This window comes from Hylobates moloch, unplaced genomic scaffold (genome assembly GCF_009828535.3).
Source record: "Hylobates moloch isolate HMO894 unplaced genomic scaffold, HMol_V3 SCAFFOLD_20, whole genome shotgun sequence".
Taxonomy (NCBI): domain Eukaryota; kingdom Metazoa; phylum Chordata; class Mammalia; order Primates; family Hylobatidae; genus Hylobates; species Hylobates moloch.
Genome location: NW_026652295.1, coordinates 36,808,882 through 36,835,825, shown reverse-complemented (window position 1 = coordinate 36,835,825; position 26,944 = coordinate 36,808,882). Strand labels below are relative to the sequence as shown.

Sequence of the window (26,944 nt, the reverse complement as noted above, 5' to 3'; positions counted from 1 at the left end):
TGATGGCATCATAAAATATTGATAACAAAGTAGATAATAATAGTGGTATAAAAATGGAACCAAGAGCCATTTTTATTAATGCAAGTTAGGTCATAGCAAATGTATTTGATTTCTCCCAATTCTATAATTCTCACCATTATGCATTCATTCAACAAATAATAATTGAGCACTTATGAAGTCTTAGGCACTGAACAAGGCAGACAGGATCCTTACTTTAATCAGTTTACATCCTACTAGGGGGAAATAACAGATAAATAAGGAAGTTTCAACTACTGATAAATGCTATGAAGAAAATGAAATGGAGAGGTAATTAGAGAGTGACTAGGCTGTGGTAGGCAAGAAGCAGCTACTTTAGGCCAGAAAGGCCTTTCTGAGAAAGTGACATTTGAATTGAAATAAGTGATGGATAGAAGCCAGCCTTCCAAAGGCTTGGGAAAAGAGAATCTAAGAAGAGTTAAGGCCATGAAGAGGGAATTAACGTGGTATGTGTGCAGAACAGAAGGATGGCTTGTGCTGCCCAAGCCGGTGAAGGAAGCAGAGGATGGGATAAGATGGGATGAGGAGGCCAGTAGATCTCTGATCATATATGACCTTTAGGTTTGGTAAGTAGTGTGAATTTTATTCTAGGAACAATGGGGAGTTATTGGAGGGTTTTAGGCAAGGGAGTAGTAAGAACTTATGTTTGTTTGTTTGTTTTTTTTTTTTTTTTGAGTTGGAGTTTTGCCCTTGTTGCCCAGGTTAGAGTGCAATGGCATGATCTCGGCTCACTGCAACCTCCACCTCCCAGGTTCAAGCAATTCTCCTGCCTCAGCGTCCTGAGTAGCTGGGACTATAGGAACCTGCCACCATGCCCAGCTAATTTTGTATTTTTAGTAGAGACAGGGTTTCTCCATGTTGGTTCAGGCTGATCTTGAATTCCTGACCTCAGGTGATCTGTCTGCCTTGGCCTCCCAAAGTGCTGGGATTACAGGCATGAGCCACCGTGCCTGGCTCCTTACGTCTGTTTTTTAAAGTTCATTCTGGTTGCTGTGTGGAGAACAAATCAGAAGTGAGATTAGTAAGGAAGCTGTTGCTATAACACAGATGAGCGATGACTTGAACTAGGGCAGTTACAGTGGAGATGATGAGAAGCAGCTGGCTATGGAAAATGTATTGTTGGTAGAATGGACTGGGGGTCAGGGTGGGGATGAGGGAGAGGAGAGAAAAGTCTTGTTAGTGTTTCTGACTCTGTCCTTGGTCCTGAACATTTCACCCTTTTTATCAATGCCCTGAAAGGCATGCTTCTCGGGTTTCTGGATGAGACAAAGCTAGGAGGGATGACTAATGTGATAGATGACAGACATGAAATTCAAAATGATCTCTCCAGGCCCTAATGTGAGACCAAACCAACAGGATGGAATTTAATGGGGATAAATGTGATGCTCTCCATTTAGGTTCAGAAAATCAATTCTACAAGTACAGGATGGGAGCAGTCAAGCTTGAGAGAAGTTTATGGGAAAAAGAACTGTGGTTTTGGTTGGCCACAAATTCAATATGAGCTAACAGTTAGGTGGGGCTGCTACAAATCTTGAGCAGTCTTAGTCTACACTGTCTGCCAGGTGTTCATATATCCATATGACCTTCCTCTTGTGCTCTGTGTTGGTCAAGACACGCCTGGGCACCTGTGCAAAAGTAGATGATGGGAGTTCAGGAAACTGTTTCATGGGGGGACCAATGAAAGGAAATAGGGATAAAACAAGATCCAGGTAAACCATCAAAGGGGCTGTAGGGTCATGATAATTATCTTTAAATAAAATTTAAAGAGCCGTCTTGTGAGAACCTACATTCTATTAACCCAGAGGTTTGCACTTAACAAAATTTTAATGTATACCTTCAACACACTTGTAGTGAGCATCTGTCTACTCTTTGCCAGTTACTATTTTTTGTGTGTATCAGATGAAGTACCTAATTAATATGTTTTCAGGATTTTTAGAGACTTTTTTTTTTTTGACAGAGTCTCGCTCTGTCACCAGACTGGAGTGCAGTGGTGTGATCTCCACTCACTGCAACCTCCACCTCCCAAGTTCAAGTGATTCTCCTGCCTCAGCCTCCCGTGTAGCTAGGATTACAGGCACCCACCACCATGCCCGGCTAATTTTTTGTATTTTTAGTAGAGACGGGGTTTCACTATGTTGGCCAGGCTGGTCTTGAACTCCTGACCTCGTGATCCGCCCACCCTAGCCTCCCAAAGTGCTGGGATTACAGGCGTAAGCCACCACGCCCAGCCTAGAGACTGTTTTTGTTTTGTTTCGTTTTTGTTTTTGTTTTTTGAGAAGGAGCCTCGCTCTGCCGCCAGGCTGGAGTGCAGTGGCACAATCTCGGCTCACTACAACCTCCTGGGTTCAAGCAATTCTCCTGCCTCAGCCTCCTGAGTAGCTGGGACTACAGGCGCATGCCCCACGCCCGGTTAATTTTTGTATTTTTAGTAGAGACGGGGTTTCACCATGTTAGCCAGGATGGTCTCGATCTCCTGACCTCACGATCCACCCACCTCGGCCTCCCAAAGTGCTGGGATTACAGGCGTGAGCCACCGTGCCCAGCCTAGAGATGGTTTTTTTAAAGAGCCATTTTAGGTTCACAGAAAAGTTGGGAGGAAGGTACAGAGATTTTCCATATCCCTTCTGCCCCTCTACATGCACAACCTCCCCAATTATCAACATCCTCCACCAGAGTGGTACATTTGTTGCATTTGATGAACCTACACTGACACATCATAGTTACCCAAAGTCCATAATACCCAAAGTCCATAGGGTCACTCTCTCTCTCTCTTTTTTTTTTTTTTTGGGGGACAGAGTCTTGCCCTGTCACCAGGCTGAGTGCAGTGGTGTTATCATAGCTCACTGTAGCCTCAAACAGTCCTCCTACCTCTGCCGCCCGAGTAGCTAGGACTATAGGCATGGCCACCATGCCCAGTTAAGTTTTGTACTTTTTGTAAAGACAAGGTTTCCTCATTTTGCCCAGGCTGGTCTCAAACTTCTGGACTCAAGCAGTCCGCCCACCTCTGCCTCCCAAAGTGCTAGGATTACAGGTTTGAGCCACTATGCCTGGCCAGGGTTCACTCTTGGTGTTACACATTTTATGGGTTTGGACAAATGTATAATGACATCTGTTGTTATAGTATCATACAGAGTATGTGCTCCACTTATTCATCCCTACCCCCCAACTCTCCAGTACCAACCTCTGGCAACCACTGATCTTTTGACTACCTCCATCGTTTTGCATTTTCCAGAATGTCATGTAAGTTAGGATTCACTTCTGAATTTCTTCAGAAGAAAAGACCACACAGCATTCCAGAAGTGCCCATTGCCACAGAACTCACTGTTCTCCAGTCTGGCTGCTAATCAGAACACAAGATCCCTGAGTTCTTGGCAAGGAAATACTGCCAGTCCCAGGCCACCTTCTCCAGTATACTCTCAGAGCTCTGTCAGCAGCAGAGCTGCACACATAAAGGAAAGTGATCCCTTGTTTCTTCCTAGATATGCAGCTGTGACCTTCTGCAGGAGTCTTTATGGCCTCTCTGAAGCACTCTTGAACCTATTCCTCAGGCTGCCACTGTGGCCAGCCAGCCCTGCCGTCCCAGCCACCTTCTGATCACCTTCCTTCCCAGCCTCATCAGGCGGAAGGGACAGGGACAGTAACTGACATGTTTGTCTGGGGCTCTGTAGCACTTTGCCAAACCTCATTGTGTGCCTCTTTATTCTCCTATTTTTGAGAGGTTCATTGTTTAGGCCTTCAAGCATCTTTGGATTAGAGATCTAAGGAATTCAAAACCAACATATAGAAGAATGTAACCACCTACTAAATATGTGCCCCTAAAACAAGACCAAGTGACAGCACTAATGCCAACAGCCAAGACTTCAAAGTACAAACCCCAAAAGTGGTCTCATTTGGAAGCAAATCAGAATCCCAGAATCCTCAGAAAACTCCAAAGAAAATTTCTGACCTGCCTCTAAACAGTGTTCTGCATCTCCTTTCAGTATAGCATTTGGTTTCCCTCTCCAGTGACTTCGTACTAAGGGGACTTGAGGCACACAGTGGGTGGGAAAGCCTCTCCAGGACATACTTGTTAAGTGTAACCCTCACATTGCCCCAGCCTCTGCTTGTCGCCACTGTAAAATCCTGGGTCAAATTGTGGTTATAAAGTCGATTGCTTCCAGAGTAAACCTGCTGTCTTTGGATCTTTGTTTTATTCAGGGCTGCTCTGTCAGCTGTAGGCTTGCCTTTGATAGGCCGCAGTGGTGGTTTTCATGTCTAACTAGGGTTTTAATGTTTGTGAGAGACTGTAGTTAATTGGATCCCCATGGTACCACAGATGACTTTAGAAGCCTCTTATGTGGGTGGAGGTAACTCTGTGAGTGCGTGTGTGTGTTTGTGTGTGTGTGTACACACGGGTCCTCACCCCTGAGCAAGCACCTTGAGATTTAAGTGTTCTTGTGCCCAAATCTCAGGTTTGAGGGTTTTTAATACTTGTTTTTCCAGAGTCAAAAATCTTGCCATCACCCCTAGATTCTTAACCTTTCTCTTTGCCTCCTCTTCAGTTGTGTGTGTTGTTTTGGGGGCAGTTGGAGCAGAACAGCCAGATTCATCTCAGCCTATGTCTCATCTGCAGTCACAGAGCTAGAGATTCTCTGTGAACCTCTGCCATCTTGCTGGCTGCTGCATGCCATCCAAGCCCCATTTCCTGAATCCTTTTGCAGAGTTGGAGCAGCAGCAAGGAACCCCTGCCCCCACTCTGTCATCACTGTAGTGCTCTGCTCAGTTACTGTAAGAGCTGCTGAGTCCTGCCTGTTGCCCTGTTCTGTCTTGAGAAGGGTGGCCACAGGCAGTTGCTTATACATAGGCTTTGAATTGTGCAGGCGCGGGGATCAGTATCTTATTGGTTCTCCACAAAAGAGGTGGTTTCGCACTCCCACTCCCTCTTTGAACCTAAGGTGACCTATCTTAGTAACGTGAATAAGCCTAACTAACATTCCTATGGATGGAGCAGAGAAACAGAGAGGGCAGGTGAGGGCAAATGTTATTATAAGAAAATAAGCAAGGCACAGAAAAAGAGCTAAGTACTTTGGAGCAAAAAAGACTAGTGTGCCGTAGGATTTGGGAACGCTGGAAAGTAGAGAAGCTAATCCACCTTTGGCCTTTGGCCTCATAGTTAAGCCTTGCCAATGAAATGTGCTCAGTCATCAAGTACCAGTATTGTTAGTCTTCTCTATGTGTGTGTCATATCTGCCTTAATTAAATTGATGCAATGAAAGTAATCTGTAAGTGGTAAAACTCTGTACAATCGTCAGATGTCATTAGGTCTCTTTGACTAGACTGTAAGCACCTTGAAGTCCTGGGTTGCCCCTGATGCTTCTTTTTCCTCTCATAGGTAGTCCCTCGCACCCCTGCCCTTACCTGGCTGGTTAAGTGACCCTTTCCAGCCAAGCTAGAGTTGGCCTCCCCTGTTATTCCTTCATAGCACTATATTCTTTTCCTTCATAACACCTGTCACAATTTATAATTTTAAGTTATTTATAACTTATGTTTTTCCATTAGGCTTTAAGTTCGTTAAAAGTGGAGACCATGTCTGCTTTGTTCATATCTACATTCTTAGCACCTATAAAATGCCTGGCACATATTAACAGTTTTTTATTAATAGTTACTAAAGGAATGGTTCCCCAGGAGGACATTAGTAAGTTTAGGCCCAGAGAATGTCCCTTCTCTCCTATATCTTACCACTGGGGAAGCTTTTGGCCTTCACCCTCAGGTTCTATGGGGCTAGCTTTCTAATGTCTCCTGAGCATTTTGCATCTTCCCATTAACTGTGAATTTCACTGCTGGTGACTTCATTCAAGTGAATCTCAGAGCCTCTAGGACACATCACTAGGCAAGATGTGGCAGCTGCCTTTGCTGATTTGTTTCTATTCCATTTGTCCATGGCATTGTGGGAAAAGAGATAGATGGCCTTGGTTCCCTAGCTAGAGTGAGGTAGGTAAGAGAACTTCTGACTGAGCATTTCTGTCCTTTGAATTTTGGTACAAATGCCTTGAGGGGCACCCACAGAGCGAGCATGCTTTTTCATATCTTCCTGTCCATGGTAAGTGCCCCTCTCGTAGGAGAGCTCATTAAGACCTACGTTCACCATCTACCAGCAAGAATTCCATCAGAAGTTAGTTACCTTAAACTAAGTGTGACTTTCTGACTCACATTTATGAATATACCCAATTAGATTGTAGAACTGCAACATCATACTTATTACCTTGAAATTACATCTTTGTTCTGAATGACCAAGCCTCGTAAACAATGTAAGCACTACCTAACACACATATTCTGAAACAAGCTCCATGTTAAGCGTGGGTTTGTAATGGGTGATATTTGGATAGCTCTGATTAAATATGTCAATTATGAAAATTAGAAGTGGAAAAAAAAGTTACCTTTGTACTTGAACCGGCTACATGTTGATCTTTGGCTCAATAATGGATCATTCTCTCTCTTGTAGATCTTGGTCTTACACAAGTTTTTTCTTTTGTATTTTTACTCTTCATGTATGGTTTCTTTACTCTTGTTCAGACCTTTCAGTTGATAGAGCCTCTCCACTGTGTGTATTTTGGATGGTAATCTCTAAAAAGCCTTTGTGTGAGGTTTTTAAGTATTTTTCATCCAACGTTGGTTTTACCCCAAGGGTCCTCTTCCCTGAAGCAGTGGCATTGGATTTGGACAGTCCTTTCCTTTCTCATCATAATGAGATGGCCCTCATCCAGAAATATGCTCATGGCCATATCTGAGATTAGGAATTTTGCTCAGGCCAGGCGCTTGCCAACTGAGCCAGGAAAATAGACAAATCCAAGAAGAATGAAAACATAGCAAAAGAGGTTGTGCAGACTATGAGACTCAAATCTTATTACTGAATTGTCCATACCTCATAAGTTTTTTTTTCTTTTGAGACGGTCTTGCGCTGTCACCCAGGCTGGAGTGCAGTGGCGCAATCTCAGCTCACTGCAAACTTTGCCTCCCAGGCTCAAGTGATCCTCCCACCTCAGCCCCCAAAGTAGCTGGGACTACAGGCACGTACCACCTCACCTGGCTAATTTTTGTATTTTTACTAGAAGTGGGTTTTTACCGTGTTGCCTAGGCTGGTCTTGAACCGCTGGCCTCAAGCAATCGGCCTGCTTTGGCCTCCAAAAACTCTGGGATTACAGATGTGAGCCACTGCGCCAGGCCATACCTCATTATTTTAAAGAATTTCTAGTCACTCCAAAAAAAACTATAGAAAGAAGTAAACCCAGAACAGGGATTTCTAAAGCCAGATGAGAAATTGGAAAAGTTTAGGGAAGATGTTAGGGCTGGATATAACCAGTTTTTTGTTTAAAAAAAAAAAAAAAAAAAAAAAGAATCCAAAAAGGAAATGAAAGAAAATGTTTGGCAGAAATGGTAAAACTGAGTATGACAGCGTGAGGGCAGAGCTGTGGATGGGTGCAGAACTGAGCAGAGAGGAAGGGGACTGATGTTAAATTCAGAACTCTGGCTGAGTGCAGTGGTTCACACCTATAATCCAGCGCTTTGGATGGCCAAGGTGGGAGGATCACTCGAGGCCAGGAATTCGAATCCAGCCTGGGCAACATAGGGAGACCTCATCTCTACAAAAACAATAAATAAAAATTACCCAGACATGGTGGCTCGTGCCTGTAGTCCCACCTACTTGGATACTGAGGTGGGAGGATTGCTTGAGCCCAGGAGTTTGAGGCTGCAGTGCACTATGATTGCTCTGCTGTACTTTAGCCTGGGACACAGAGTGAGATCCTGTCTCCGAAAAAATAAAAACACCTTCAGAATTCCTGCACAGGAAACCTTTCCATATTTAGAAGGGTGATTATTTAATGCGGTAGTTTCATGGGATTGACTATTAAGATGCTGTTCACTTGTTTGTCGTGATAATCTAAAATCTTCCCCTAGGCCGGGCGTAGTGGCTCATGCCTATAATCCTAGCACTTTGGGAAGCCGAGGCAGTTGGATCACCTGAGGTCAGGAGTTCAAGACCAGCCTGGCCAACATGGTGAAACCTCGTCTCTACTAAAAATGCAAAAAATTAGCCAGGCGTGGTAGCAGGAACCTGTAATCCCAGCTACTTGGGAGGCTGAGGCAGAATTGCTTGAACCCAGGAGGTGGAGGCTGTAGTGAGCCAGGATCGCACCATTGCACTCCAGCCTGGGCAACAAGAACAAAACTCCATCTCAAAAAAATAAATACATAAATAAAATAAAACCTTCCCCTAAACTCAGGTTTGGAACTTCTGGAATAGGATGCCAGAAAGAACATGTGTGGCTGCAAACCTCCTTACATGTGTGTAACATGTTTAGCTCTAAGTATGTTTTGCCTGTTTGTCTGTCTACCTTTACATTTATTTTTTTATTTTTGCTAAATAGTTCCCATGCCCTAGCTACCTTTTACTCTTATGTGTAAGAATACAAATGTGAGTATTTCAGTTTTTGAGAGACAGAGATGAGTGTTACATATTCTTCAACTGGAAGCTTTACCATCCCTGGTGCCCTCCCCCCACAGTGATATATAATACATCTCATGTTGTCTATTATTAAAATCAGGGTCTGGCGCGGTGGCTCACACCTATAATCCCAGCACTTTGGGAGGCCGAGGCTGGCAGATCACGAGGTCAGGAGATCGAGACCATCCTGGCTAACACAGTGAAACCCTGTCTCTACTAAAAATACAAAAAATTAGACGAGCGTGGTGGGTGCCTTTAGTCCCAGCTACTCAGGAAGCTGAGGCAGGAGAATGGTGTGAACCCGGGAGGCAGAGCTTGCAGTGAGCTGAGATGGCGCCACTGCACTCCAGCCTGGGCAACAGAGCAAGACTCCATCTCAAAAAAAAAAAAAAAAAAAAAAAAAAAATCAGGGTTTTTTGTTAAGTAAACAAACTGAATGAATTATTAAGGCTAATTTAGTCCTTTCTCTCTTCACCTGTATGATTTTTATGTTTGAGTAGCTAAGAGCCCTGTAATGTAAGACAAATCTTATATTTCAGTGTCAAACGTACCCAATTCATGATAAGTACTTAGAGCAGTCTCTTCTTTGGCTGGACTTCAATGAATAATTAGTCCAGCTCCTCCCTACCCTGTAGGGATATTTGGAAGATAAATGAGATCATATCTCTTTTTTTTTTTTTTTTTCCGAGACAGAGTCTCTTTCACCAGGCTAGAGTGCAGTGGTGCAATCTCAGCTCACTGCAACCTCCCCCTCCCGGGTTCAAGCGATTCTGCTGCCTCAGCCTTCCAAGTAGCTGGGACTACAGGCACGCACCACCATGCCTGGCTCATTTTTGTATTTTTAGTAGAGGTGGGATTTCACCATATTGGCCAGGCTGGTCTTGAACTCCTGACCTTGTGATTCGCCTGCCTCGGCCTCCCAAAGGGCTGGGATTACAGGCATGAGCCACTGCACCCAGCCTTTTGAGATCATATCTCTTACAGCATTGCTTACTCTTCAGAGGGAAGTCTGTAATATTGTTATTGGGTTGTTATTACTGTTCTCCTCCAAACTATACCCCACATAATGCTTGTGGCATTCACAGTCTAGCTGGGCTTCCCCTGGCAAAATTATTTCAATGCAGTGGTTCATCGATGGGCGGCACTCCTCAGGCATCACTGTGACATTTTGTGGGCAGGAATTTAGTGGTACTCTTGGCCCATGTGTCCGTTTATCCAGGATGCTGGGATGGCAGATGGTGGTGGTGGCTCCCCGGGGGGAGGCTTTTGGACAGGAGGTGGCTGGGTGATTACAGGAAGGCAGGTGCTGATTTACCTTTTTGCCTGTTTATTTTCTTTTGGGAGAAAGTGTTTCAATTTACTGCATTCCTTGGAGGTTTGACATATCAATTAGATGTTATCGACAGTAATAGAGGGGCAGTTGCTGTAGATGTGAAGTTTTTACTGGTAGGCCATGAAGTGATACCCCAAGGGACTGTAACAGTGTGGCGTGATAAATATTGTGTTACCTGCACATGGGCAGAGGGACTGATTAATAGGGGAGGATGATTCTGTCTCCTGCACTAAAATGTTATTTATTCATTTGCTGTCAATCAAACCTTCTGTTCTAATTGGCTGAAAGGTTAAATCATCAAGATCTGCTCGTAAACCTGGTTGAGGTAGAAAGAAAAGCAGTGCTAAATCATAATCAGTGGCTTGTTTATTTACTGCATTCTTGCATCTGTATGACCTTGGAGAGCCTTTCTCTACTCTCTGGTTACAGTAGCAGCCCCAAGCCTAGACTCACATGCATGGGTGGGGGGAGCTAGAAAGGAGAATATATTTGCCAGGCCTGGTAGTGTCCCAAGAATCTCAAGAAGGCAGTGATGGTGCTTGGTGTGACATTGTCTTCGCGTAATTAGACCACTGCTATTCTTTCGTCTGCATTTTTAATGTACGGCTCTTCTGTTGCACGATACTTGTAAAAGGAAGAATTATTTTCGAAAAGACAAATATATTTCCACACTAACAGTTTTATAAAGATGTCAGCGAATAAGTATAGGCATCATTAAATCACATTTTAAAGGCAGCCTTCTCATTGTGATAAATCTGCATTATCAAATCTCATTTCTAAAATGAATCATACATTGTAAAACTTTATGAGAGCTGAGTAAAAGATCCCTGTTGGCCAGTACAAATATATATTTTCAAACCATGCAGAAAGGATTCAAGTCCTAGTGAAAACACTGATAGGGTTATACCTGTTTCTTAGAAGCTGTATTTCAAGTAAGCTACTTTGGGGTGGGATGGAGCTTTTTTCACTGCCAAAGTGAATCAGTAGCTTATTCAAAGAAAGCCAAGAGTAAACTCCCATTCAAAGATCCTTTGTATTCAGTTTGGAGCTGTGAGAACACAGCCTGCTTTGCAGCGGGGCTGGTGAACGTCAGTATTACAGACCCACGGTGCTGAGGAAGGTGGGGCCATGCCCTGAGAGGGCGCGCTCACCATCTAGGGCAGGTCCCCCAACACCATCACCCGCTGCCACGTTCTCAACCTCATGCTCCCTGTACCCACCTCCCTTGCCACCAGCCCAGAGACGCAAAACACATCAGCCCAAGTAGACGTGCTTTTTCATTATCTTGATAGTTAACAAATTTACTTCCATGGTTGGTTAAGTATTTTAAGCACAGAAAGCCACATCAACACATGACTCTGATATACCATATTACCATATTAAATAACATGAAATATTACTGATATACCATATTAAAAATGTATCCTCCAAAGAGGGTCTAATTATCCAGCTCTTTGGAGAGGAAAGATGGCAGAGATAGCCAAATGCCCTCCTTAGTGTTTGAAACGATTTATAATTGTATATGTATTTTAGGTCATCATGTTGCAGAAGAGTATAACAAATGTTTATTGGTGGCTTGTATGGCAAAACCAGCCAACAGTATCTGCTTTTTCATCTTTTTAGTAACTGCTGAGTTCATTTTACTGTAGGAACACACACTCATCTTGAGACCATCTGGCTTTATTTATTCTTAGTGAATAACCAAATTCTGCTATTGTGTTGTTTCATAATAGCTCAGGTAAGATGCATGACAACCCAGCATCTAGGTGATATGACGTAATAGAACAGTTTTAAGTCAGAGACTCAGAAAGTTGAAAGTGGAGAAGTGAACCTAGGTGGGTGATTCAGTAAAGAGAGAGTATTTAGTCTAAAAAAGAAAAAGTGAGGCCAGGCATGGTGGCTCACGACTGTAATCCCAGCACTTTGGGAGGCTGAGGTGGGTGGATCACCAGGTTAAGAGATTGACACCATCCTGGCCAACATGGTGAAACCCCCTCTACTAAAATACAAAAAAAAAAAAAAAAATTAGCCGGGCGTGGTGGCGCGCCCCTGTAGTTCCAGCTACTCAGGAGGCTGAGGTGGGGGAATTGTTTGAACCCAGGAGATGGAGCTGGCAGTGACCCCAGCTTGTGCTACTGCACTCCAGCCTGGCAACAGAGCAAGACTCGATCTCAAAAAAAAAAATAAAAGAAAGTGATAGTAATGACTTAATATTATCTGTCCCTCTCCTCATCCTCCTTCTGAAGAAATAGACTGGGCAGCACTTGGGCGTGTATTGCTCCTTGCTAGACCCTATACAAAGAGCTAGTCAGTCATCAGTAGCTGTCCGTATCACCAATCCTGGTACACAGCCTGGGCGGGCACTCCAAAAAAGTGTACTGGAGATGGTCTTTCTAAAAGTCACCCCCATAAATGGATTGTTCTTCCCACATCAGATAAAATGCCATGTAGAACTAGAAAACGTCATTAAATTTTTATGCCTGTATTTTTATATACAGTCAGTTGATCAGTTGGGATTTGAGAATAAAGAAAATTAAGTCAAGCTGACCAGCATTTCCTATATGAAGTTGCCCCATCATAGCCTCAGTATGGCTGTCCTTCTTGTGAGCTTCTGTCCGTGCCACACACACATTCAACTTCAGGGTTTAGAAGCTAGGCAACTAACTAGTGGTAGACATTCCAGACCAGGAAAGTCAGGGCCTGGACATGGGCCACACCTACTGGAATGGCACAGAATATTTGGGAAGGGATCTAAAGTAGAAATGAGTGAAAGTCAGGATAAGAAATCCCAGGGGGCATCTGGCAGGTCCAGGGGGTTGGGTTGTTCGGGACAACAGGTGAATAGCACAGCGTAGAATCTGGCACTTAGGGAGTGTTCCAGGCAAGTGGTAGCAGGTTCAGAAAACAGACTGCAGCACAAAGAGGGTTGGAAAGGTTACAACAGGAACTTAGGCCTTTCAGAAGTTCAGAGGATTGGGTAGAAGAGGAATTAGGGCCAAAGTTGTCCGCAATCTGCTTTAGTACAAAGCTAAGAATGGTTTTTACGTTTTTAAAGAGTTGGAAAAAAATAAAAAAGAACGTGTGACAGAGATGTGTGTGGCCTAAAATATTTACTATCTGGCTCTTTATAGAAAACATTTGTTGCCCCTGGGGGTAGGCATAGACTTGAATATAGAATAATTACTGGAACCAGAGGTATGACATACTGGTGAATTATCAGGAAACAGTGAGAGCCAGTTCCTAGGACCCAACTACACAACCAGAACGGGATCCAGAACAAGGCTCACGTGACTGCTGAGCTAGTTCCCATATTCCTCCTTCCTAAGGAGTAGATTGAAGGCAGAGCCCAGGGTAGACTTAGCATGTAAGGGAGGGTCAGTTGGTCCTGCAACAGGTAGGACATCCCTCAGGGACACTGGAGCAGCAGCAGGGTAAGGCCTTACCTTCATAGGGATAGTTTACAGCAGACTCTGCCAGCCTCTGCCTCGTTTGACTTGTGCAGCTCCCTGCAGCATAGGCTTTTCCAGGTGTGACAGCAGAGACTCAAGTGATTTGCCCAAGGCCATGCAGCCAGTGAAGGGCAAAACCTGGGCCCATGTGTTGGCTGTCTCTCTCAGTTAAAAAAAAAAAAAAAAGAAGAACAAAATAATAATGTTTAAAAAACCAAACTGGGCCCAAACCCAGATGTTGTGATTCCTAGTCTGTTAGACATTCTGTTCCATCACAGCCCTTCTCCCATCCTAGTAATCCTGGATTCACAAACCTCTCCGCCTGACCAGGATACCTGTGGAATACTGTTGAGAGCTGCATTTGGAACCTTCTTGCCCATGGTATTATCTCCATGTCAGTCCCTCATCCTCACTGTCACTAAAATGATCTTCCTAAGTCTTCCTTACTTTCTTATTCTTAAAGCCTCCCTTGATTTTTCCAGTTTGCCGCCTTCTACCTGATGGGGCATAGGCTTGACCACTTTGTTGGAGAATGGGGATTCTTTTTTTTTTTTTTTTGAGATGGAGTCTCGCTCTGTCACCCAGGCTGGAGTACAGTGGCACTATCTCGGCTCACTGCAACCTCTGCCTCCTGGGTTCAAGTGATTCTCCTGCCTCAGCCTCCTGAGTAGCTGGGACTACAGGCACCCACCACCATGCCTTGCTATTTTTTTTTGTTTTGTTTTGTTTTGTTTTTTGTATTCTTAGTAGAGAAAGAGTTTCACCATGTTGGCCAGGATGGTCTTGATCTCCTGACCTCATGATCCACCCACCTCGGCCTCCCAAAGTGCTGGGATTACAGGCATGAGCTACTGCACCTGGCCCAGAACAGGGGTTCTTAAAGTGTGGCTCCCAGGCCATCAGCATCACCTGGGAACATATTAGAAATGCAACTTCTCAGGCCCCACCTCTCCTGCCTACTGAATCTGAAACCCCAAGAATGGACCAGCAGTCTGTGTTTAGCATCCCCCACAGGCGATGCTGAACTTCATGTTTGAGAACCTCTGGAATAGCGCATCAGAATGTGCATCAGAATCACTTATGGATGCACACCCCTCCCCCACCGATGGGAAGCCCTGGACTAGGTAGAGCATCACTGGGGTTGTCCAGAAGGTGATTGCTATATTCGTCATTGACTATGAAGGTGTTAGTGACAGCTGCAACACAGTTCATTGTACAGTGATTCTGTTATGAGGACCAGTGAGAATTTCACTACCATGACAAATCCTTCAGATGCTTTTACTAGCTGCCAACCACTCCTGGTCCACAGGGAAATAATAGAGTTTAGGAGATGGGACATAAACCTGCCATTATACATGCAGAAAATCTACTTCTCCAGGGACTCAGACTTGGGAATTCTAACATCTAAGATCTTCAGAGGGAACCTGTGTTTCCCAAATGCGTCCTTTTCTGCAGAAGGCTTGATAGACTTGCTTGGTCACCATAGTCCTAGCCAAGGACTCTGAGGAGTGCTCCACAGATCCTGTACCAGTCTGCTGTCCACAGGTCTGTCTGCTAATTAGGGCATTTTGACCCAGAGTTGGGAGTCATGGTTTTTCTTTCTCATGAAGGTTATAAAATTGAAGATAAGAAAATGAAAATCATAAAAACAAAGATGGATACCCAAGGGCAGAGCCATCACTCAGAGTAGAGGCCCAATCGTGTGCTCTGAGTCAACAAACTGTACAATGTCAGAGTTGCATTCTTAACTGAGTGTGTTTCGCCTTTGTGATGTTTTGTTACATCCAGAAGAAATGGCCCCAAAAGAATACTTGTCATATCTAATTACAGAACAGAGCCATGCTTCTTCACAAGAAGTGAAAGGTGAAAATAGAGATATCCTCCTCAAAGCCTGAAAATTGCTATTGAGGGCCTTCCCTCTGGGGCAGTATTTAGGCAAGGGATGGAATGGAACAGTGGAATCATTAGTGGCAGTGGCGTGGGGGGCGCAGGTGGGGAGGGATTGGTCTGATTTTTTTTTTTTTTTTTTTGGGTGAATCTCTAAAGGCTCCTCAGTATGGAGTTTCAGATCTAGAGTTCTGCTGACTCGATGGGAAAAAAACAGCTGAATGATAAAACAGCTGAAATTTCATCTGTCTTTACATCTCCTGCCCCACACCCCTCCAGGGCTGCCCAGCAGGACACCAGTGTGATTCTGATGGCAGCCGAGCCATCACAAAGTGGGGAGATGAGTAAATCATCTGATAACTTTAGGAAAATCTACTTTATGCTTTCACACACTCCGTTGAACTTTTCAAAAATACCGACTAAACTTGCCAGCTGTGATTACCAACAGCTTTATTTGACAATCCTTGACAGAAAGCCAATGGGCATGTGCGACGTCATCCAGTGCTAACAGGGCCTTCATTAGCAGCTCTTGAGGGGACGAGTGCTCTCCTGGCCTGGGAAGAGTGATTCCTGTCCCCTGGTGCTGTTCACTCGCGCGTGGGTAAACTATTTGCTTAGCAAGCCCGGAGGCTGACATTGAAGCTTGCCTGTTCGTCTCCATCACTCTAAGGGCTTTTTATGTTCAGATCTGCAGGAACACAAATAATATTCTTTCTAAGCTGCTCCAAAATACAAGTGATAGAAAATATCATGGAAAAGGTGAATTGCCAGACAGTAAGCCCTCATGACCGAGAGCTTATTCATAAAATGATGACAAATTTATTGCACACATTCACTGCTGGCTTTCTGAGATTAATAGCTGATCCATCTGATTTTAAAGCCTGACAATAGAATCAGAAAGAGTTACTGGTCAGTTTTTTCACCCATCCCCTTCACCCAGCAACCTTCCTCCTCAAGAAATAATACAGAAAAATCAGCTGATGTAACTTCAGCAAGTGCCTTATGTTATTTTATTGCGAGAGATTTCCATGTGCCAAGGATAACTTTTAACCTTGTTGAATGCAATTTGACTTCTTGGCATCTGCCTTCAACTCTGCAAAACCCTCAGGGCAGGGGACTGGTACGGTGAATAGCTAGGGGTAGACTGAAACAGTCTGAAAGGAAGCCATATTTTCTTGTGTCTTATGGCTGCTTGTTTACTATGAAGTAGTAAAGAAGTCATTGCTTGATATCTTAGCCCTGACGGCATGAACAAAATTCAAAGCAGGTGTAAAGAAATACATGGCATCAAACCTTGGGCACACAGGAAGCCCAGGCTGGCAAAATATGAGTTGGGAATCTCTGGGATTGCTGGTTTGAGGGGAATTAGGATTCCTCACAAAGAGCGTGCGACCTCCCTTGCAGCCTCCTTCTCCCTGTTTTCGCTCTTCTGGCCAATTAAAGTGACCTGCAGACTCTCCCTGGCCTGTCACACCTTTGGCCTCTCTCAGTGCCCAGCTGATCCCCCTACCTGTCTCGGCATCTGGTTTTTGTGTCAAATGATTTAAATTATTTAACTTAATGTATATACTTAACATATGCCCTTGTCACCTGTCCTGTCTCATTGTCCACCTTCTTTGTGAGCTCAAAGGGAGCCAGCGGGCTAGGTCAGTCCTTGCTACACTCTGGCACTGGCATAATGCCACATGGCAGCCTGGCTGAGGGCGCTGAGATGTGTAGGAAAAAGCAGGGTTGCAGAGAAAGCCCATCCTTGCCTGCATCTAGGCCAGTGTATGGCAGGAATCTGAGGGAGGGGCCAGAGAGTGACTTGGAACCAGCCAGTGGGGAGCGAGGGGCCTTGGAGAGAACATGCACCTTTTATAAGCCTAAGAGAAGTCTAGGCCAACACAGACAGACCCGGAAAGTCATCAACACCAGAGAGTGCTAGTGGTGACTTTTTTAAAATCAAGAAAATGTTTGAAAAGGAGAAATTATTATTATTATTATTTTTTTTTTTTTTTTTTTTTTTTTTGAGATGGAGTCTCGCTCTGTCACCCAGGCTGGAGTGCAGTGGCGCAATCTCAGCTCACTGCAAGCTCCGCCTCCTGGGTTCATGCCATTTTCCTGCCTCAGCCTCCAGCTCAGTCCCAGCCTGTAGCTGGGACTACAGGCGCCCGCCACCACGCCTGGCTAATTTTTTTTGTATTTTTAGTAGAGACGGGGTTTCACCATGTTAGCCAGGAGGGTCTCGATCTCCTCACCTCGTGATCCGCCCGCCTCAGCCTCCCAAAGTGCTGGGATTACAGGCGTGAGCCACCACGCCTGGCCATGATTTTTTGATTTTTTTTAATTCAACTTTTTTATTGACAGAAACTGTCCCAGAAGAAAGATTGTTACATGCCACATACTGCCTCACGTTGGCTTGCAGATCATTCACTGTCTTGAATGCAGTGCTTTGTGTTGAATGTGACAGTTAATGCAGATCCCGGAAAGGGCCTTTATGGGGCCTGCCTCGAAGACTTGTCACCTTTTTATTACAGAACTCATATTCAGAGATTCCGGTGTGTTAAATAGCTCTAGGCTAATCTTGGGCTGCTCCGTGCTAAGGGCAATAGTTTTCATCATAAGAAAACTTTTTTTTTTTTTTTTTTTTTTACTCCAGAGATTTTTTTAAGCTCTCCCCAGTGCTCGCAACTTCTTGTCTGTTCAGCTGCAAATATCAGGCCCTTAATGGCTGGAGAGGGAGAGTCTATTTTTAAAGTTTTTACTGAATATCTCCCCAGTGTCAGGGGCTGAACGAATTTGGCATGTCATCAGATCTAAAATACTCACAGGGGTTTAGTGTAATTTTTAGGTATGAAATTGATCCGTTTTGATTCTGAGACCGTCTGGTGATCCTTCTGGATCACTCGCTTGCTTAGCTGTGTGTGAGATCATAGGTCAGGGCTGGGCTTTGTTTTGCATGGGTGTGACATTAATTTCCACAAAAGCAGCCTAAAAAAAAAAAAAAAAAACACCTGAAATTCAGGGGCCAGTTAGTCCTCATTGTATTCTAAATCCCTTTGGTATTTAAAACATTAGGAAATGAAATTGCCAAATTCTTAACATTTGAAAATTGGCTCCTGCCCATGCCTAGTCCTCACATTTCCAGGGTGCTTCTGGGAGGGAATGCACTGCTGGGGGAGAAGGGGGTGGTATTGGACAGCCACACGGAGCCAGGAGGAGGAGTCCGTCTCCTTGGAGGTAGCAGCCTTTTCAGAGCTCACCTGCCCTCCTCACAGGCTGAAAGGAGCTGCTGACGTCATTAAATCAATAACTTTGTTTAGCATTGTGTCTCCTGGGGGCAGGGAATCCTCTGGGGAACAGCAGACTGAATTTTCTCCCTCCCCTCACCAGCCTCCAGAGATGCCTGCTGGCAGGGGGTGTGGCCGAGCAGCTGGCTCTGCCGTTGCCATTTAGTGGAGACCTACACCCTGGTTTTTGTTATTTTTAGGCAAGTTTCAGCAAAATTCCCAAGCCTCTAAGCTAGGTACTAAGAGGTCAAAAGTAGGAACAAGCTTCTGAGCAACAGGGAGCAAATCAAAGTTTGTGAAGCCAGTGCAGGGTCATGCCCCATAGTCCTGTGTCACCCCCTCTCAACCCTCCTGTCCCCCAGTGCAGGCTGGCCCAGAGTGGCCCAGCTTGTTCTGTATAGGAATTTCACACGCATGAAACCACAGCCCCAGACAGGCCCGTCAGCACAGACCAGTGTTGCCCAGTGTTGCGTCCACCTCACTGTACCCAGCAGCCATCGCTGAGGAACGGGAGTGATTAGCCCAGAGGCTGCGCCATGGATGGAGAGCCCCTCCTCAGAAACAGTGCCAGGCTTTAACGTTCTCCTGGCCACCAAGGGAGGGCCATTCCTGTGCCCCTCTTTAACATCACCAAGGACAGGACCCCACAGCCTCTCCCGGGAATACGTTAAGTGGTTTCTATAATAATTTTTCTGGTGGGTCAACAGGTTACTACACAGTTGCCAGAATCAGCAAATTGCTGATTTCCCTTCCCTGCATAACCCAGCCATGGGTCGGTCACACGAGAAGGGTCAATTGGTGGACTCAACACAATGGTGGCAGAATGTTGGTCTAGACACTCTGCCTGGCTCCTGAAATCTGGTCTGAGTGTTTATTTCCAAGAACAGCTAGGAATTTTGGCCTCAAGCAAGTGACAGCAAGAGTTTGTTAACTACACAAATATAGCCCCATATTCCTGTTCAACATCAGACAAGGTTGAGCCAGAGTGATTTTTTTAAGACAGAATCTTGCTCTGTTTCCCAGGCTGGAGGGCAGTGGCTTAATCTCAGCTCACTGCAACCTCCATCTCCTGGGTTCAAGCGAGTCTCATGCCTCCGCCTCCCGAGTAGCTAGGATTATGCCCATGCACCACCATACCCCCCTAATTTTTGTATTTTTTAGTAGAGATGGGCTTTCGCCATGTTGGCCAGGCTGGTCTTGAACTCCTGGCTTCAAGTGACCCACCTACCTAGGCCTCCCATAGTGCTAGGATTATAGGTGTGAGCCACTGCACGTGGCCCAGAGTGAATTTTTTTTTTTTTTTTGAGACGGAGTCTCACTCTTTCGCCCAGGCTGGAGTGCAGTGGTGCTATCTCGGCTCACTGCAAGCTCCACCTCCCGGGTTCACGCCATTCTCCTGCCTCAGCCTCCCGAGTAGCTGGGACTACAGGCGCCCACCACCATGCCCGGCTAATTTTTTGTATTTTAGTAGAGACGGGGTTTCACCGTGTTAGCCAGGATGGTCTCGATCTCCTGATGGTCTCGTGATCCACCCGCCTCGGCCTCCCGAAGTGCTGGGATTACAAGCATGAGCCACCGCACCTGGCCTTATTAACCCATTTCTTATTCCTTATTTGTTCAGAATCTTCTCAGAGACTTGAACTTTACAACATAAAAATCTTTGTACCTAAAGAGCTCAGCTACAATGGCCAGCTTCTCTAGGAAAACCAACAAAGGCTCTGATACCTTTTGCCCAGAATGGGGAGGGGAGGGGAGCTGTTAGGCCGAGGAACTCAGATGTGTGTGACCCACTTGGTGTTCAGGAGGGACTAGGACGCCTGGTAATGTGTAGCAGTGTGTTCAAGACACACTCTCCCTGAAGAGTCCCAGTTTCTCTCTCATACCTGATGGTCTCTTGGAGAAGGCGGATAATAGACAAGGGTAAAGGTCATTAATTATAAGATCCAAGTGTGACAGAAACCCTATTGGAAAGAACACATCTCTTCAAAAGACTTACTAGACATGTAGAACTGTTTCAACAGAGTTTAAATTTGGGAGCGAAACCATTAAACCTTGTAAGAAAGAAATGCCAGACAAAGAGGGTGCTTCATAGACACTAATTTGATTGACTAGGCGTCTCCTGTTTCTGTACTACACAAAAGCTCTTGCCCAGATGCAGACACACACACACACACATACACGCACAAAACACACACACTCTCCCACCACCACTTGTGTACAAACATGAATACAGAGACAGAAAGAAACGTGATTTTGCTTTTTTTCTGCATGATACTCAAAACCGTTGCGTTTCTAGCACAGCTGCTGCTGCAGGAGAGAGAAAAGCACTTGGCCCCAGAGTCTGTTTATGTGTTTGAGCCGAGAAAGCGATTTTTGTTGCAAGAAGCTCTAAGTGAGACAGAGTCAGAGAATAAGTGAGAGAGAGATAATTATCTAAATTATGTTCGTGCTATTATCGAAGACGAATATAGTTAAAATGTAATTAAATATGACGGGCTAGCAGGATGTAAGCCAAGCTTTGGAATGCTAATCATCAATTACTGCATCCCCTTAGGGGAATCAAGGAGGCTGTATGGCAGAGTGGGAGCAAGGTTGGGGCTGGGGTACTGAGTGAGATGTCGAGCATTAAAACACCCCCCTCCTCTGTCTCCCCATGTAGTCATTCAAACCACCATGGATGTCCCTGGGACACATCCCTTTCTGTAGCTGCCACAGCGTTAGAATGTGAGGAGCTGGTGGGAGGGTCCTGCCCCTCTCTTTGAGAGGCAATCCCTCTAAAAGGGAAAATTATGCTATGAGCACAGAAGGCAAAACTCGAGATTGGCTTATGTTAGAGCAGTAGATGCAAGTGCATTTACCAGACGGAAGTCTGAAGTTCCTCCTCTGCCAGAAAGCATCAAATGCTCACCTACCTAGATCAAGGAATCCCAGGAGGGAAGTCAGGCAGGGAGGTGGAAGTGGACTGTAGTCGGGACAGAAGATGCCACATGTCCATGCTAGCAAGCTGCTCCTAACACTCAATTCCCAACCTGAGCAAGGGGCCTGCCTTGGCCACATATTGAAATCACCTGAGGAATTTAAAAAGGACTCAAGCAGGGCCCACCCCCCCAGAGGTTTTGAGCATTAATTGGTGTGGGCTGTGGTCTGGGAGTTTGAAAGTTTAGCTCCACGGTTGTTTCTGATGTGCAGCCAGGGTTAAGACCCACTGGTCCAGTGTAACCAGACTTCTGCTAACCACAGCCAGGGGGAAGGCAGGCAGCAGGAAATGAGGACTGTAGTTAGTTCTTATGTCCTTCCACAAACCTCAGCTGTACTTGTCTCGAGGCCAAGAAGGAAACAGTATAAGGATTTACTTTTCTTAATCCTGAAACATAATTTTTATGTCAGTTCTGGTGCTAAATCCCCAAAGAATTTTGAACCCGATGAGATTGCTGTACAAGAGTCCATTTTAACACCGAGCTCTATCTAAGGCTAGGGTAGAAACTTGGCTACCTCCTTGGACCAGATGGGTGATGTGAGGGAGCAAAGCAGGCCAGGGCAGGCACAGAGAGTAAGAGAGACCACCAAAAGCTCTCCTCATCTCCAGCTGTTGTCAGGCAGGGAAGAGGACTCATGCATGCCAAATCTTCTGGTTTTCAAGAGAAGGGAGGCATCTGTGTTTTGCTGTGAAATCTCCCAATGTTTAAGTGGCAGCTAACTCAACTTTTAAAAAAATACTCAGTCAACCAGCAAAGTATGTCTGTGAGGCTCCCATGTGCGACTTTTCATCTTAGTGAGCCTTTGGCTGGTCAGTGTGTGGCCAAAACAATCACTAATTCCCGTAGCTCCTAATGCGGTTTTCTGCTGCCTCAGGTCTGCAGTCAGGTTAGACCAACTTGGCCCCATTTTTCCTAAGCCTGACACATAGAGGGTCTCAATAAATAGTTGTTGAATGAACAAACAGGGTGAATGGAGCAAACCCAGAATTCCCTGTAAGTCTGGGTAGTGAGACAGCTGTAAAATCCAGTTAAGCATCCTGCAGAACAAGGCCGGGCGCGATGGCTCACGCTTATAATCCCAGCACTTTGGGAGGCTGAGGCGGGTGGATCACGAGGTCAGGAGATCGAGACCACGGTGAAACCCCGTCTCCACTAAAAATACAAAAAAATTAGCCGGGCGTGGTGACGGGCGCCTGTAGTCCCAGCTACTCGGAGAGGCTGAGGCAGGAGAATGGCATGAACCCGGGAGGCGGAGCTTGCAGTGAGCCGAGATTGCGCCACTGCACTCCAGCCTGGAGGACAGAGCAAGACTCCGTCTCAAAAAATAAATAAAATAAAAGCATCCTGCAGAACAAAAGAACATACTGCTGGGGTGCCAGATTAGACAGAGGCCTACACACTGAGTCTTCACTTTAGACTGGTATCAGAGATCTGGGGCCAAGGAAGCTCTTCAGAAGGGACGGATCCGGGCTGATTTTGATTCTCTGCCACCTAGGAGACCCTCTCTAGCTCTGCCTTTGGGGACCTAGCGGGGACAGACATGCAGGCCCAGCTTAAGGGCTGTTAAAACACAGTAATTCCCACCTCACCCAGTGTTCTGGAAAATGCTCTCTCTCTCATATCCCCAGTCCATAGATCATCTGTAGATATGATTAAAGAGATGAATGTGGTCCTTGGCCCATCACTACAATGCGCCAGACAGTAAGAGTAGCATGCTTGGAGGGACGGCGGGCAGCTGTGGGGTCAGCACAAGAGGCTCACTCATAAAGAACTGTCAGAGAGATCTTCAGGCAAGTCTCGATGCTCACTCAAGGACTTTAATACCCGTCACGTCTCAGTGCCACGCAACTTGGAGAGGGCACCGCCGTCACTGCTGTAAGCTCAGTTGACAGGGGACAGCTTTTATTATTTCTTCCCTTTTCGAGAATCTGTTCCAAAGGTTCATGCCTGCCTTCCAGCCCTGCTCGCATAGGCTGTAAATACATATGCTTCCCATGTACCTTTTCCACTCCTTGTCACCACAGGCTCTGCTCCCTTTCTTAGGCTCTGCTTTAATTGTAATTAAAAATATTATCAAAGTTATACATGGACAGTTTTGAGAGTGAAGTAAAACCACAAAACTTTTAACAAAAAGCAGCAGTCCTCTGCTTCATCTTTCCCTACCCCAAGTCCCATTCTCAGAAAGCAACTGCTTTTCTTTTTCCTCTTTTAAAAAGTAATTTTGAAAAAAACTATATATTCCAAAAAATATATTTAATGTTATTTAAAACTCTAAAACTGTAGACTGAAATGTTTCCCTCCTACCTTTTCCTTCAGAGATAGTTTATGCATAAACAAGTGTATATATTCTCCCCATTTACTTTTTTTTTTCCTCCAAGATCTCAGTGTAATTTTATTTTATTTTTAATGTTTGTTTGTTTGTTTTTGAGACAGGGCTCGCTCTGTCACCCAGGCTGGAATGCAGCAGTGCAGTCATGGCTCACTGCAGCCTTGATCCCTCAGGCTCAGGTGATCCTCCCACCTCAGCCTTCCAAGTAGCTGAGACTACAGGCATGTGCCACCACACCTACCTAATTTTTTACTTTTTGTAGAGACAGGGTCTCACTATATGCCCCAGGCTGATCTCTTGAACTCCTGGGCTCCAGCAATCCTCCCGCCTTGGTCTCCCAAAGTGCTGGGATTACAGGCATGAACGGCCACACCCAGCTTCAGTGTAATTTTAGAACTCATATCAACTCTGGATTCAGCGAATACATGCCATTACATCATTGACCCCATTTTCTTTTAACACAGATTTTTCTGTACCTTGGAGATCTCTTGCATTTCCTGCCTCTCCCCATCCCCTGTCCCCCAGCTCATAGTCCTTCATTATAAGGATAGGGATCTACCATAATTTACTTAACCAGTCCCCAGTGATGAGCATTTAGGTCGCTCTCTTGCTGTTCAAATGATGCTGCAGTGCAATCCCTATTCTTCTTCTTCCCTATGCTGCAAACACATCATAAGTTAAAGTAGTATAAGGGAATTGCTAGCTCTAGGGGTATGTGCATTTAACATTTTGCTAGTTGAGGGTATGTCAGAGTGCCTGTGTCACCCTACCTTGTCCAATATAACACATGGTCAGACTTTTAGATTTTGTGGCAAACATATTCATCTCTTTTAGACTTTTTTTTTTTGGTCTGTATCTTCATATTCTAAACTATATGCTTATTCTGCTATTTCCTAATTACATTACTGGAATTATCTATTGTGTTCCTACTTTGAAAGATAAGGATTTAGTTTCATTGCCGTCCCCCCTTGCAAGTACACACATGCACCAGTCTGCTTCATCTTCCTGTTTCGTTAAATCACAGTTTTTCTTTGTATCAGATTTCTTGTTGGCATTAGGATGACTATGTACTATCGTTCAGAGCCAAGCCATGTAGTGTACTACGATCACCTTTTTTTTTTTTATCATTTGTTTCCCTAGAGTTAAAAAGTGGCCAGGTGCAGTGTCTCATGCCTGTAATCCCAGCACTTTGGGAGGCTGAGGCAGGTGGATCACGAGGTCAGGAGTTCAAGACCAGCCTGGCCAAGATGGTGAAACCCCATCTCTACTAAAAATACAAAAATTAGCTGGGCATGGTGGCAGGTGCCTGTAATCCCAGCTACTTGGGAGGCTGAGGCAGAGAATTTCTTGAACCCGGGAGGTGGGTTCAAGCCTCCCAAGCTGGGAGGCGAGGTTGCAGTGAGCCAAAATCGTGCCACTGTACTCTAGCCTGGCAACAGAGCAAGACTCCGTCTCCAAAAAAAAAAAATTGCTTAGTTTTCTGTATACCTATCATTCATTAATTTTCTATGTACTATCACTGATTCTTCCCCCACAACACAATTTGTGTTGTCAGAGCAACACAAATTCTCATAACCTGGTTACACATCTGGTCAATTAGTTTCTCTTTCTCCCTTGAGATGTTCCCATGAGCTGCCCACCTTCCCTCTACAGTCTGGACTAGTTGTCCTGTGGGCCTGTTTTATGGCTCTCATCTTGGGATCTCCCATCCCATTGTCTTAGGAATTCCTCTTGCCTGTATTCCATTTCACATTCTCTGTTTTGTGGATCCCATAACTTTCTTTTTTTTTTTTGAGACAGAATCCTGCTCTGTCACTCAGGCTGGAGTGCAGTGGCACAGTGTTGGCTCACTGCAACCTCCGCCTCTTAGGTTCAAGCAGTTCTCATGCCTCAGCTTCCTGAGTAGCTTGGAGTACAGGTGCGCACCACCATGCCTGGCTAATTTTTGTATTTTTAGTAGAGAAGGGGTTTTGCCATATTGACCAGGCTGGTCTGGAACTCCTGGCCTCAAGCGATAGTATCCCATAACTTTCTTTATCTTAAGTTGGTCCTTTGTTTTGGTGGAACACATTTTCTGGTAGTTTCTTGTGAATGCATTGGAGGTGAAGTTTTTATTTTATTATTTTTATTTTTCTTTGCATAAATACAAAGAGAGGATGAAGGTGAATTTTTTTTATGCCTGAATGAAAATTTCTTTATTCTGTTCTCATACTTCATTTACTTTGTCTGGGAATGGTCACTAATTTTTCCCTCAGCATTTGGAAGGAAGTGATCTATTATCTTCTCACCCCCAATGTTGCTTTTGAAAAATTTATGTCAACCTGATTCCCAGGTCTTTGTGATGACCTGCTTTTTCCCCCTCCAGAACTTTTAAGATCTTCTAAAGTTTCTTAATAATATGCTTTGGTGTGGATCTTTTCTCATTTCTTGTAATGGTACTTAGTGGGATCTTTAACCTGGAAACTTTTGTCCTTCATATGTGGGAAAATTTGTTGTGTGACTTTGGCACTTTCCTATCTCATATTTTCTCCGGAAGATCAGATTTCTTACTGGAACATCTAATTAGATAGTGGAACTCCTCGTTTGATTCTTTTATTCTCTTATACTTTCTCTTCTATTTTTTATCTTTGTCATTTGATTTGACATTCTGGGAAATTTCCTCAACTTAGCTTTCTAACCCATTCGTTGAATTATTTATGTCGCTCATAGTTTTAATTTACAAGAGCGCTTTCTTGTTCACTAAATGTTCTTTTTTCATATCATTTTATTTATTCCTACTTGTTTTTTTTATAAAACAAGTATTTTATTATTATTATTATTATACTTTAAGTTTTAGGGTACATGTGCACAATGTTGCAGGTTTGTTACATATGTATACATGTGCCATGTTGGTGTGCTGTGCCCATTAACTTGTCATTTAGCATTAGGTATACCTCCTAATGCTATCCCTCTCCCCGTCCCCCCACCCCACAACAGTCCCCGAGTGTGATGTTCCCCTTCCTGTGTCCATGTGTTCTCATTGTTCAATTCCCACCTATGAGTGAGAACATGCGGTGTTTGGTTTTTTGTCCTTGCGATAGTTTACCGAGAATGATGTTTTCCAGTTTCATCCATGTCCCTACAAAGGACATGAACTCATCATTTTTTATGGCTGCATAGTATTCCATGGTGTATATGT

At 44.7% G+C, this 26,944-nt stretch overlaps 1 protein-coding gene and 1 non-coding gene across 11 annotated transcripts in view; one reads left to right on the top strand and one right to left on the bottom strand.

Moving 5' to 3' along the window:
- BTBD9 (BTB domain containing 9) overlaps positions 1–26,944 on the top strand; it is a 495,597-nt gene that overhangs the window by 415,098 nt on the left and 53,555 nt on the right. The gene's annotated exons all lie outside the window — the stretch shown is intronic.
- LOC116460531 (small nucleolar RNA SNORD45) lies at positions 24,140–24,211 on the bottom strand. The gene has a single exon (XR_004245835.1). It is a non-coding gene; the product is annotated as a small nucleolar RNA SNORD45 (small nucleolar RNA).